Raw genomic sequence first — 13,747 nt, forward strand, 5'->3', positions numbered from 1 at the left:
GGAATCCTCCACAGTGACGCCTTTGGTTCTGCTCTTTTCTAGCCTTGTGTTCAGAGACTTTGTTATGGGATGTGGCAGGGAGAAGGATGGTTAAAAATGTGTCTGTGGGATTAGCCTAGCAGGAGGGGGCAGGTCTACACTGTAATAAAGAAATCAAGCATTTTCTCAGGATAGCAGACTCTAGGGTGTCTGTCTGCAGAGAGCCTGGGGGAATCATGATGTGAAATTAAGTAAGGCCTGTTCTGAATCCTCCACAACTGCCCTTCTCACCCTGCCAGGCTGCAGAATGAGGTCCATATTTCAGTCAACTTCATCCCATCCTCCCATGGGACAGAGGAGAGAAATGGCTGCAGAGGAGTCAGTCCAGGTAGGGATTATTGCATGGTTGCTGGTGGGTTCCTGCAGGAGGGAGAGGGACAGCAAATACACCGGAGATGGGAAGGTTTGCACAGTCTGGTTTGGAAGTTGGAGCGGGGCAGGAAATGCACAGGTTGGGAAAGGGAGAAGGACAGATTGTGGCAAACCTGCTTGGAGTTGTTTAATAAATGGCCTAGGCTCTAGGAGGATGGAAAAGAGTAAGCGGTAGGTGGGGGCATTTAGAGTAGGGGGTCAGTAAGAAGGAGGCATTCAGGAGGGTCTAGGGCAATGGTTAGGGTTAGAGTTAGCACATCGCCGCTGAAATGTCGCAGAAATTCAGGCGCAGTGCTTCTCAATGATGTCACTTGTCAGCGGCAAGCAGCGTCATCGAGAGGCGTCCCTCTCAAAATGCCACTGAAATTTGTTGGCATTTCAGCGGGTGCTGTACCGGGGGTCAGGATGCAGGCACATTTAGCTGCCCCCACGGGTGCCAAGGTTGGGGACCCCTGGTCTAGGGAGATGGGGCAGGAAGAAGTACAGTGGGGGTGGGGCCGGAATGTGGCACCCACTGGCAAAAACAAAAGTCAGCTCCTATGCAAACTGAAGCCTTGAACAAAGGACTGAATGACCCATCCAAGCTGTGGCTCTGTTCCAAACAGACTTTCAAACTGGCAACTCACCAAAACTGCTAAGAACCTGATATATAAATTTCTGAATGTATCTGACTGCTTTCCTATTTAACAACTTCCTTTGTGTTTCTTGTTTTCTTTCTGTTTCTTATCTAAGCTTTTAGTTTAGATGCCTGGCATCCTGGTATTTTCAGTAAGATCCAAACCCTTACAGGCTTGGTAACATGGCTGACACTTTGAGGTCAAAAGAACATTTTGTTTATGTGAGTAGAGTTTTTAAATAACCTCTCACTGTACCGGACCTAGGTGCTGACTGGGAGTCAGAGAAGTGGAATGCAATAAAGGGGGTTGTGTGATTGATTTATTTTCAGCTTCTCAATAACCCATGTCGGGGATCAGAAGCACAGTTTGTTACTGGTCGGTGAGTTTAACTTCAGTGTTAACCAAAAGTTTTGAGAGCATCTGCTTTCCCTTTTTTAACCTGCCCTGCTATTGGCATTTTCAGTGAGGACTGCCTCAGGCACACGAGGTCATGCTAAGCACTGAAGATAAATTAATAGAATTTTTTTTATGACCATGTCTTAAGAAATCCACTGAACTCCTTTGGAAACCCTGCTGAGATGAAATAAAACAGTTTCCCAACTTGATGTGATCTCCCAGCTGGAACAATGGGAAGAGTCATGGATCTCAGACCTCCAGGGTTCATAGGAACGAAAGATCCTGAGAGCTCCCTGCACAGGTGAGTACACATTAAACCAACTCAGAATCTGTAAGTGCCTGAAGAAAACATCTGGGATGCCCTACAAAGCCCTTGGGAGGTCTCTCAGTTCATTATTGTCCCTAGCAGGAGTCAATCCTCAGGGTAAATATAGCTCATGGCTTCCTGTAGATCCTCGCAGACACCAGGCATTAGCTTCCTCCCTTCCCCCTGCGAATTTGGATGGCATGCAGAAGCTGAATTGATCCCCTCCTCTCCTATTTGGGGGAAGAGTTTGAGGGAGTTCAGTTCTTGATTTTTATTTGACCTCCCTCCAGCACTTGGTTTGGTTTGGTCTTTCCTTTTCCATCCCTGTCTGAGGTTTCTGTCTCTCTCACAGCAGGTGATGCGATGCTATGTGAGAAAGAGGAGGAGAATTCTCAGCAGGAAAAAGTTGAGCAAGTGGATAAACACAGAGAATTATCACAAAGAGTGAAAAGGAATGTGTCCAGGAGTCATGAGCGGGAAAATCATGTGAGACTCAGCACAGACCAGAAAGAGACCAGGGAAACCAGCCAGGAGAGAAAATGAGTAAATTTATTTCCTGTCAGGGAACTCAGAAGAGCATCAAGGAAACCAGAACACAGCAGGAAATCCTCATGGGAAAGAGGGAAAATACATGCAGTGAGTGTGGGAAAAACTTCACTTGAAGATCAGCCCTTTCTGAACATCAGAAAATCCACACTGGTGTGAGACTCTATGAATGCAATGAGTATGAGAAAACCTTCAATCACAGCTCCCACCTTATTAAGCGTCAGAGAATCCACACAGGGGAGAGGCCCTACGAATGTAGCGAGTGCGGGAAAACCTTCACTCAAAGATCAGACCTTTTTTACCATCACTTAGTCCACACAGTGGAGAGGCCCTATGATTGCAGTGAGTGTGGGAAAACCTTCAGTCACAGCTTGCACCTTAATAGGGATCAGACATCCACACAGGGGAGAGGCCCTATGAATGCAGTGAGTGTGGGAAAACCTCCTCTTAGGGCCCAAAGAAATTGTTTGTACAACCTCACTTCCTAGTTCAGTGTGTCTCATTACGTTCCAGTGGATGCCAGGGTTAGATTGAGAACAATCATCCTTCACTGTTTGGATTCAAAGTGAGAGTACTTCATAGGACATTTCTTCCCCTTGGATCCCAAACTGGCTGCCTGATTGGGTAACAAGGACTTTCAGGCTGTAGAAATGATGGTAACCAATGAGGCAACAAATGTTTCAAGCTCTAATTTCAGACTTCTGGATACTAGCGTGTTGAGTCCTTATTCTGAGGTTTTGTGTCTGATGCTGTGGCTACACAATAAAGCTGATGTTGGTGCAGCTATAGCACTGCGATTACAGTGCTCTCTGCCAATGGGAAAAATCTCTCCCCAGGAACTTTATTAGTCCAGCCCCCACAAGTGGTGGTGGCTATGTTGGCAGGCAAAGCTCTCCTGCTGATGTAGTGTTATTTCACAGGGGAGTAGGGCTCTGTAACTACATTGCTCACCAGTGTGTATTTTTCACACCCTTGAGCAATATCGTTATACCGATAAATGACTTTAGTGTAGACCAGACCTTAATTTTCTCTTGTTTTATGTATTTACATCACTTCTCCTCTACCTCCTCCTACTTTGAAAGATGTAAAAGTGTGAAAAGACAAGTATTTTTCCTCATGATGCAAACATTCCCATATAGGAGACTCCTTCCACCAACACACATGCCAAAAGAGCCAGAGAGAGATGAACTCACAGAAGTGGTTGGGAACCAAGTTGGGACAAACCACAACTTGAGCTAAGGATCAGTTGTTGGCAATGGGGATTACAATAAAACTAACATATACAAGAAGAATTTGTGATATTTGAATATGTTGTTGTTACCAGTGAAAATGAAATTATAGGTGAAGTTATTGGTTAAAGAGTAAGACTTATTGTTTGATTAACTGAATTATTTTGGACAATGGAAAGATGTTTTTGTTTTGTTAGTCATACAGGAAATGATGGCAAATCTTAAAAAGTTGATTTGATTTAATTTACCCTATGTAGTGTACAGATTTCTGGTAGAAAACCTCCCTCTAAAAGCTGGGATGAGAGAATGTGCATGAGAAAGAGTGTGTAAGAGAATATTGGCCCAGTATAGATTTAAATTTTTTGTATTTCAAATAGAACTTATTTTGCTTAGCTTCAAAGTTAATTTCTATTAAAAGGAAAACTACTCGAGGAGAAAGTTATATAACTTTTTACTCACTGAGCCTGTAAGGGTCACGGATTTCTCCACTTCTCTAATTTGCAAAGGAGCAGCCTGACATCTGTTATAGGATGTGTCCAACAGGTATGAAAGCTGCAGTCGTCAACCATCAATATCAAGGAAAAGACTGATTACTCAGTTTTCTTTCATGTCAAAAAGCCACCTAGAGGCTGATCCACACTGAAAAGCTATGGTGACATAGCCACATCTCTCCGGGGTGTGAAAAATTTACTCCACAGAGAAGTAGTTAATGTGAGCCCCAGTGTAGTCAGGGTTGGGTTGGGTTGTGGGAAGAATACTTCCAGTGTTTGAGGTGCAGACATAGCCTTAGGGCTGGTCTACAGTATGCGGTTATTTTGGAATTAGCAGAGTTAATTTGAAATAAAACTGATTCCGTGCACATGCCCAGATCAGTCTTTTTTATTTAAAGGGCTCTTTAATCTGGTTTCTGTACTCCACCTCAACAAGTGGAGTAGGGCTAAAATTGAGATCACGGTTCCAGGTTAGAAGTACTGTGGATGCAATTTGAGTTTATTGGTCTCTGAGAGGTATCCCAGAATGCTTCCTTGTGACCGGTCTGGACAGCACTCCAATGCACTTGCCAGGTAGGCAGTAAAAGCCCCGGGAACTTTTGAATTTCATTTCCTGTTTGGCCACTGTGGTGAGCTCATCAGCACAGGTGACCATCAGGACAGTCTACCATCACAGGCGACCATGCAGAGTCCATCATCATGAGAGACCACACAGTCCTGGATTTGCAGATGAGCTCCAGCATGGTCTGAACAGGAGGTACTGGATCTCATCGCATGTTGGAGAGATGAATCTGTTATGGGAGAGCTATGTTCCAAAAAAAGAAACACAAATACACCTCTACCCCGATATAATGCTGTCTTCAGGAGCCAAAAAATCTTATAGGTGAAACCATGTTATACTTAACTTGCTTTGATCCACTGGAGTGCGCAGCCCTGCCCCCGGAGCACTGCTTTACTGCGTTATAGCCGAATTCATGTTATTTTGGGTCGCATTATATCGGGGTAGTGGTGTATGTACGCTAAAGTTTCCAGGGCCGTGATGGAAAGAGGCTATTCCAGGGACACAGAGCAGTGTCATGTAAAAATCAAGGAGCTCAAGCAAGTGTACCAAAAAGCCAGGGAGGCGAATGGGCTGTCTGGGTCACAGCCCCATACATGCCGCTTCTACCATGAACTACATGCAATTATGAGGGTTGATGCCACCACTACCCCACCACTGTCCATGGATTCGTGCAAGTTCGGAGTAGCACGGAACAGGGAGAATGACTTTTTGGAGGAGCAGGAGGAGGACAGTGCACAAGTGACAAGTGGGGAATCTGTTTTCCTCCACCAAGTTTCCCTCCCCACTCTGAACTTTAGTGTACAGATGTGGGGACCTGAATGAAAACCCCCCTAAGTTTATTTACCAGCTTAGGTTAACAGTAAGCTGCCATCACCAAGTGTATTCCAAATCTTAGGGGAGAGCCACTTGGAACTCTGCTTTTCCCCAAATATCTCCCAAGTCCCTAACCCCTCCTTTCCTGGGCAGACTTGAGACTAATTTCCTCCCCAAGTCCCTACACCCCTTTTCCTGGGTAGGCTTGAGAGTATACCCTCACCAATTAGTCCTAGCAAACCTGGTGGCTGAACTTCATGACTTTGTCCTCACCCATAACTATTTCACATTTGGGGACAATGTATACCTTCAAGCAGCACTGCTAGGGGTACTCACATGGCCCCACAGTATGCCAACATTGTTATGGCTGACTTAGAACAACGCTTCCTCAGCTCTTGTCCCGTAATGCCCCATCTCTACTTGCACTATACTGATGACATCTTCATCATCTGGACCCATGGAAAAGAAGCCCTTGAGGAATTCCACCATGATTTCAACAATTTCCATCCCACCATCAACCTCAGCCTGGGCCAATCCACACAAGAGCTTTTAACATAATGCCAGTGGCACCATAGGGCCGGGCCCAAGCTCAGAAGGGGGCCCGTAACACTCGTTTCCTCCCCTCTGCAGAAATGGAGCCTCAGAGCAGTCCGGATCCAGCATGGGAGCTGAGACCTCACAGGGCCCTGGGAGCTTTAGTTCCTCTGCCAGGTCCCTGCCTAGAGAGCCAGCCCTGGAGCAGAGTAAGAACTACATTTTCCAGCATTCCCTTGGCTGCTATCAACAGGAAAGGGAGGGGGGAAGCTGAGAGACTCCATGCGCTGCAGCTTGCTCTGGATGGGGAACTGGCTGCTAGAAGGGGGTGGCACTGTGAATGGGGAACAAATGTGCCCAAGGAGTAGAAAGCTTTGCCCCAGAAGACTTCCCCAGACTGGATTAGGGATGCTGGTTTGACCTCGCCTGGCAGCCCCCAAAGAGAGAACTGGGTGGACTAAATGGACAGTGCCCCCCCTCCTCTATCTGAAGCCTAGCAAGGAAGATATGTGGCTCCCACCAGAAGTTAAAATAAGTAAGGGAGGGGAAGCTCTACTAGAGGACCTGGGAAGCTTCAGATACACTACAGGAGGATTTCCACTTCTGAGCCATGAAAATAGAAATTTACTTTTTTACTTTTTCCTTTCCAGATTTATCTAATATTCAGAAAGGGAATCTAGCACCTGCCTTCCGGATTTGAACATCCTCAAAATTCAGGAGTGCTCAAGCTCAGTTTGGGCAGCTGTTACTTCATTTCTCCCAAATCAAATATGCTTATCCACTGTAATTTGCTGTAGAAAAAGTAGGATAAAATTGAGCAACAAATGCTAGGGTCTTCCCAGTGTTAACTAGGACTGGAATTGCTATTTTCAACAGCCACTACCATTCTTTTTTTTTTTTTTTAAAGTTTTGTGTGTTTTAAAGGAAGACAGTGATATTGCACTGGCAAATTCTCCATAGAAACAAGGAATGGAACAAAAGAATAACAAAGGCACCTCAACTTTTCCCCATTTATGTAGGACAGTCTTATAATATGGATCCAGATATCCTCCAATCACACAAGCTGAAAATTGTTTCACTGTACTGCAGTTGCAGCAAAGAATCCTGTGGCACCTTATAGACTAACAGACGTTTTGGAGCATGAGCTTTCGTGGGTGAACCACGAAAGCTCATGCTCCAAAACGTCTGTTAGTCTATAAGGTGCTACAGGATTCTTTGCTGCTTTTACAGATCCAGACTAACACGGCTACCCTCTGATACTTGTACTGCAGTTGTGTAACCAGGCAGGAACCAGTCCTGTGTGTGTTCTGTGCACATCCAAAACTCCTGCTGAGTTCAGAAGTGCCCTGCTTTTGTGACCGTCCCAGCTGATATGTTCAGCCCCTGTAAGTGAAGCAGGTTCACATTTAATATTTGGGTGGGAAGCGTCTCAGAAAAAGTTAGGTGCTGCAGGAGGTGTTACTTATTCATTAGGTAATGTGAAACCTTCCTGTTACACTAGTAAACCAGTGCCACATAGAATGCACTTTGCTCCTAGAGTCTAGAATGGGGCCTTTTCTTCTATACACAGCCCATTAAAGACAATGAAAAGACTTCTATTCACGTCAACAGGTTTTGGATAGAACTCATTATACATAGGGTAACTACACTGTCTTCACAGGGTCCTGATCTCACAGCGGGGGTGGGGGCGGGGGGCATGTGAGCTTGTTGCAGAGCTGCTGCTCAGAGATGGGAGCCTTCTGGCACCCCAGCCTCCAAAATCATTCAGGCTGCACTTTCTGCACGACTATGTGCTGGCTGAGGGGTGCGTGAGAATTGGTATCCTCTGCTGCAGGTGATGGGAATCTCAGGTATTTAAAGCCATGGCCTAGAGGAGGGACGTTCCTAACTCTAGAGCTGCCTAGGGCCAGCACTGAGGATTTAGAGTCCCTAGTGCTGCTGTTACAAGGTGTCAAGGTATGATTCCCCACTCTGAACATTAGCGTCCAAAAGATGAGGTACCTGCATGAACCCCTCTAAGCTAAATTACTAGCTTAGAAATGATAGAACTGTCACCACCCAAAAATATAGTGTTTTGGGACACTTTCTGGCCCCCAAAACCTTCCCTGGGGATCCCAAGACCCAAAACCCCTTGGGTCTCACAACAAAGGGAAATAACCCATTCCCCTCCTTTCTTCCTCCCAGATTCTACCCTCCCTGGGTAACACTGGGAGATCCCTGTGATTCAACTCCTTGAATCTTAAAACAGAGAGGAAATTCACCTTCCCCCACTTCTCTCCCCCTCTCAGACTCTCCCTGAGAGAGAGATAGTGATCCTAACACAGAGAGAAATCAGGCTTTTCCTCCTGCCTTCTCTCCTTTTCCCCACCAATTCCCTGGTGAGTGCAGACCCCCTCCCCTTGGGTCTTACACTACAATAAAAAAAAATCAATCAGGTTCTTAAAAAGAAAAGCTTTTAATAAAAGAAAGAAAAAAGTAAAAATTATCTCTGTAAAATCAAGATGGAAAATGTTACAGGGTCTTTCAGCTTATAGACACTAGAGAGAATCTTCCTCCCAGCACAATTACAAGTTGCAGCAAACAGAGATACAATCCTTCCAGCAAAATACACATTTGCAAATAAAGAAAACAATCAAAAGACAAACTGCCTTTCTAACTGGTACTTACTAAATTGAACAGAAGAGGCTGTTTCAGAAAATTGGAGAGTCTGTATACATGTCTGGTCCCTCTCAGAACCCAGAGAGAACAAAGGAAAACCCAAAAAGCACAGACAAAGGCTTCCCTCCACCGAGATTTGAAAGTATCTTGTCTCCTGATTGGTCCTCTGGTCAGGTGTTCCAGGATTACTGAGCTAGTTAACCCTTTACAGGTAAAGAGACATTAACCCTTAACCATCTGTTTATGACACAAGTTTCAAGCATGCTCAGCCTTGGAATTGCCACCCCTCCTGCGGCTAGCAGCTGCAGCTGTCTAAGGCTGGTCTCTGGCAGTTGGCCCCATGGCTATAGCCAGAGAAACTGCAGGTGGCTCTGTGACTACTGGAGACCATTAAGCTAGAGCAGCTAAAGACACTGGAGTTAACCTCAAGGAACAGAGGTCATCAGTAGGAAAGAATGTCAAGGGGAGCAGGGAAAGAGGAAACAGGTCTGGCTTGCAGAGGGAGCTTCCAGCTGGTTGGAGTATGTCCAAAGTAGAAAAGAAACAAGTATGGGGAGAGGTGGTGGTGATCAGGTAGCAGACTAGCATGTAGATGGGAGCAGAGGGAGAAAGGCTGGTGTCTTCAGATTCCCAAGGGCTAAGTCCTCACTTTGGGGAAAAGTTGTTTGCAGGTACCTTGATCAAATAGCAGGATGGGTGCTGAGGGAGGGATCTGTCAGAACTGATCAGGTATCTGCTGGCTTTAAAACTTTGAGCTGAGACTAGGACCACATGCAGTGACTGGTGACATAGAAGGGGTACTGGATACATGACTAGAGAAGGTCTGAATGAGGAAGGAGATAAATCTGTGGGGAGTTTCCTGGGTCACCATGAAAGTTCTTCTCACTGTGGACACTGATAAACCCACATGGTTGTACAGCTCAATAAGAAAACCCGGGGGCTGAGGGAGCTGTATATGGCAATGCATATAGTCATGGAGAGGTGTGTGACCACAATGAAAAATGTCTCTGAGGTTCAGTACCGGGTATACTAGGGCAACAATGGCACTGCCCCACCAGGCCCACACTCGGAGCCCACAGTGACTACATAGGGGCCCACAAATATGTTTGGTGCCGGGGCCCACAAAAGGCTAATACGGCCCTGACTGCCCGAGCACTATTTCAGCCCCACATTTTTGGGTGGACCTCCCACAGCGTAAGCTGCAGAGCACTCCCCCATACCACCCCCCCACACACCCTCTCTCCTGGTGTTGGGAGGGGAACAGCAGAAATTACAGAAGAAGCAAGAGACAAAGAGAAAGGATGGAGGGAGGTGTCCCTGCCTGCAGGTATATGGGATCTTGGGGAGCAATTACCACACAGGTGGGGTGCCAATTAATTTCTTTATTAAAGGGAAAGGGAAGTGGTGGGAATTTAACCATGAAATGCGATGGGATGGGGTGTATAAGATGTTTACAATAGACAATGATAGGGGAGTTCTTATTGAACAGTGTAGGGAGTTTTAACAGTGGGGTACAGTAAGTGGGTTTCAGGACAGTGGGATACAGTACAGTCAATAAGCAACTTAACTTTATATAGGAACAACTCTAGATACAGTGTGGAATGCAAAACGTACCCAAAAGAAAATGCAAAATAAAATGGTAGCTTCTATATAAAAATGGTATACAAAGTATACTAGAAAAATGGAGGCAACTAATTGGGTGTTATAACCACAAGTAAAATGTGAGTCAGGGTGCAATAATACAATATGGGTGATAAGTGAAATTATGCAATGTAGAAAAGTACTGACTTAATTTGTGAGGCAGTGATAGCAAGAGTGTACCTAAAAGCTGGGTCAAGAAACATGAGGGGGGAGGGGAGTGAGTGATTAGTGGTATCTGAGGAGAGGAGAGTGCAGCTGCAAACAGCGAGAGACTCTGAAGCCCAGAGCAGCAGTCTTCAGGAGCCTGCGGGCTGGAGGTACGGGAGACAAGAGCAGCTGGAGCACACTTAAGGGGAGTCTGGGAGCAGCAAGAGGGGAGGGCGCTGAACTTGTAAGCGATGAGAAGGCACGTGGAGAATGGGGGAGATGGCTGAGGGAAGAAACAGGCTGCAGCAGCAGATAGCACTTCAGGGAAGTTGCGGAGCAGCGGGATGAAGACAAACGGAGCAGTGTGATGGTGATCTTCGGTAGGGGAGGGGCAGCGAAGAAGCAGGGGCACGAACACGGGAGAGGCAGCAGAGAGGTGTAAAGAAGGGCTAGAGGGACACCCCCCAAAAAAAAGGAAAGAAGCAGCAAAGGGTTTGGGAAGTTACACGGGGGGGGGAGAAGCAGCAAGGGGTTACAACAGGGAGGCAGAGAAGTACACAGAGGGGGAGATTGGAGTGGGGAAAAAACAGACATGGGAAAGTTCAGGAAGAGATTGGGACAGCGGGAAGACGAATTCAAGCAGTAAAAACCTTATCTATCCTCTAACTTAATCAAACTTATATAAATTACAAGCAGCTTATACAAAGTAATAAAACAGGTACAGAATACAACCAGGCAATGGCTTTTTAAAATCTATCTTAATCAACGACTAGGCAAAACAACAAATATCACAATTCTAAGCAAACTATAACAAGCAACTATACAGATCAACAAAACAGCGAACTATAACAAGGCAGGTGAAACTTACAAGCTCTACAATCTTAGCAAACTATGACTTATTAAACTAAAAAGCAAAACCTAGGGTGCACCTTATGCTATGGGGAAGTTACAGAGGGCAGAGTGGTATGTGCCCAGGATACAGCTCCCAAGGCAGCCCCCAAGGAAGCCAAGGGATGGTGGCTGCAGTAGTGGATACAGCTGAAAGCAGGGAGCAGAGCTTAGCAGTGGCACAAGCTTATTTTTAGCAGCAAAGCGCCGTGGAGTTTAAGAGAGGTTTTAAGACACAAACCAAGGTTTAGCTTGAGTCTGTGTGCTAGGGAAACAGAGCCAGCAGCTAAAGTAATAAAATAAAAGTATGGAAAGTTTCACAGAGGGATTCTTACCAGTCCCCAAAGCAGTAGCAAAGGCAGAAGCAGCAGCAACATCAGAAGACGCAAGGAGGGCTCGGTACAGTCTTGATAATCAGGAAATCTCTCAGGCAGCAATTCGTTTTTGGGAGGGTTTAAAAACTGGGGGTACGCTCAAAAATAAAATGAGAGCAGAGAAAGGACCCCCCCAAAAATCCCTGGCTGATCAGACCAGGCAGCAATGCAGGAACCTTTCTGATGTTTGTTTCAAAAATGTCTGTTTTTAAAGGCAAATTTAGGCAGTTTCCCGCCAGTAATCCTGATAGGCTCCCTCTGTCACAGGGAAGGAGGCACAGGGAAAAAACTGGAGGGGAGCACAGAGACATGCCTGAGCAGAGTCCTGTGCAATAGGTGACTCAAAAGCACATGAGGCCTATGACTCATGACCAGGATCTTAAAAACACAATAGGTCTTGCAGCTCTGGACATTGCCTGCCCTACACCAAGCCCAGGTTCAACAAGGTGATAACAGGACTAACCCTTTGAACAGGGCAGTGGTCCCAATTAGCACGCAGCACAAGTGGCCATCCCTTTGAGAAGGGCAATGGCTCTTGGTAAACAACATAAGGGGCCCTCCCTTTGAGAAGGGCAGTGGCCCTGGTAAACAACTTAACAGCCAGAGAAGGGCGGCCACAGGAGGAGAACAAAAACAAAATGGAGTATGGGGACAGCTGTAAGAAACAAAATGGAATAAGGGGATAGCTGTAACAGACAGGAGGGAGGGATGGAGGAAAAGGTGAAACAAAAAGGAGAAACCCTAATGTCCCCAGTGATTCTAAGGGACAAAATCCCAGATGCGCAATAAAATTCTGCCTCCTTAAGCTTGTGTTTTCCATGCCTAGAATTCAACTTTCACCAGATGGATCAGACTGACCAGGTTTCAAACCTCGAGGAGGCTATTATCTTCTAAACAGGGATGGCTGTTTTCTAGTAAAATCACTAAAAAGAAAGGAGAAAACTTGAAAGAGGTTCCTCCTGGTGCTCATGTACGTGAACTCAAATACTCTCTCATTCATCAAAGAGAGACCTGAGAAGGAGACTTGCTGAAGCAAAGCCACAGGGGACTCTGAGGTTTCCCTGGCCCCTCGCCCCTGTCCTGCTTGGCTGATGTCAGCATCGCTCTGTGAGGTCACCACCTCCCCACCACCTTTGACCAATAGTCTCAGGTCATGCCAAAGGCCTTTGTGATGTCACTGCCATACCCTTCCATTGCTGGGCTAATGTCCTGCCCCTGCCCAGGCACTTTGGAGGTTTGAGCTACTCCCTGTGGATCACCCCACTCAAGGAGCGTTTGTTCTAGGAAGCAAGTGGGCTAGACAGGAAAACATCAGATGCTGTTCCCAGTGCTACACTCAGTTTTTCAGAAATTAGTCGACTTTATGGCCAGAAGAGACCATTAGTGCATCTAATCTGACCTCCTGCATATCACAGGCTTCCTGTATGACACAAGAGCTACTTTTGGGGCCAACACATTCCAGAAAGGCATCTAGTCTTCATTAAATGACATCAGGAGATGGTAAATCCACCACTTTCCTTGGTAGCTTGTTCCTATGGTGAATCATCCTTGCTGTTGAATATTTGTGCCTTATTTCTAATATGAATTTGTCTCTTTTCACCTTCCAGCCATTGGGTCTTGTTATGTCTTTCTCTGCTAGATTAAAGAGCCCTTTAATACCCAATCTTTTCTCTTCATTAAGGCACTTCAACACATCAATGAAGTCACCTTTCTGTTGTGTATTTGGTTGTCATGGTTTTAGTTCCTATGGCAACTGAGTTAGATTATTAAGGGATAGCCCAGCCAGCTTAGGCTGGGCAGGTGAGCTCCGTGGTAGCTTTGTGCTTGCTGCTCTCTGGTCTCAAGTGATTTCTTCCTAAACTGGCTGCCCCTAAGGATATAACAAGTGATGAAGAGGATGAGATATCCGTGCTGCCCCAGCAACAGAAAGAAGTAGAAGTCAAGGTAAAGAACAAATAAACAAACAAACAAAAACTGCTTGTTGGCACTGACTGTGAAAGTGAAACTAAAATCATAGCTACCCTGACCAGGCCACTGGAAACTTTTGATGAGAATATAATGCAGTGGCCAGGACCTGCGCTAGAGTTTTTCGCACCCTAGGCACATGGCCATTTCACAGCCCCGCATGCCGCT

The 13,747-nt window shown here is 45.9% G+C and overlaps 1 long non-coding RNA gene and 1 pseudogene across 2 annotated transcripts; one reads left to right on the top strand and one right to left on the bottom strand.

The window, feature by feature from the left end:
• LOC115636545 overlaps positions 1-13,747 on the bottom strand; it is a 1,011,845-nt pseudogene that overhangs the window by 709,004 nt on the left and 289,094 nt on the right.
• LOC115636817 lies at positions 924-4,198 on the top strand. 2 transcript variants are annotated; one of them, XR_003997078.1, is made up of 3 exons: positions 924-1,249; positions 1,573-2,430; positions 2,682-4,198. It is a non-coding gene; the product is annotated as an uncharacterized LOC115636817 (long non-coding RNA). The 2 variants fall into 2 exon arrangements; XR_003997077.1 differs by lacking the exon at positions 2,682-4,198 and having other exon boundaries at positions 1,573-1,725; positions 2,084-2,354.

This window comes from Gopherus evgoodei, chromosome 1, assembly GCF_007399415.2.
Source record: "Gopherus evgoodei ecotype Sinaloan lineage chromosome 1, rGopEvg1_v1.p, whole genome shotgun sequence".
NCBI lineage: Eukaryota > Metazoa > Chordata > Testudines > Testudinidae > Gopherus > Gopherus evgoodei.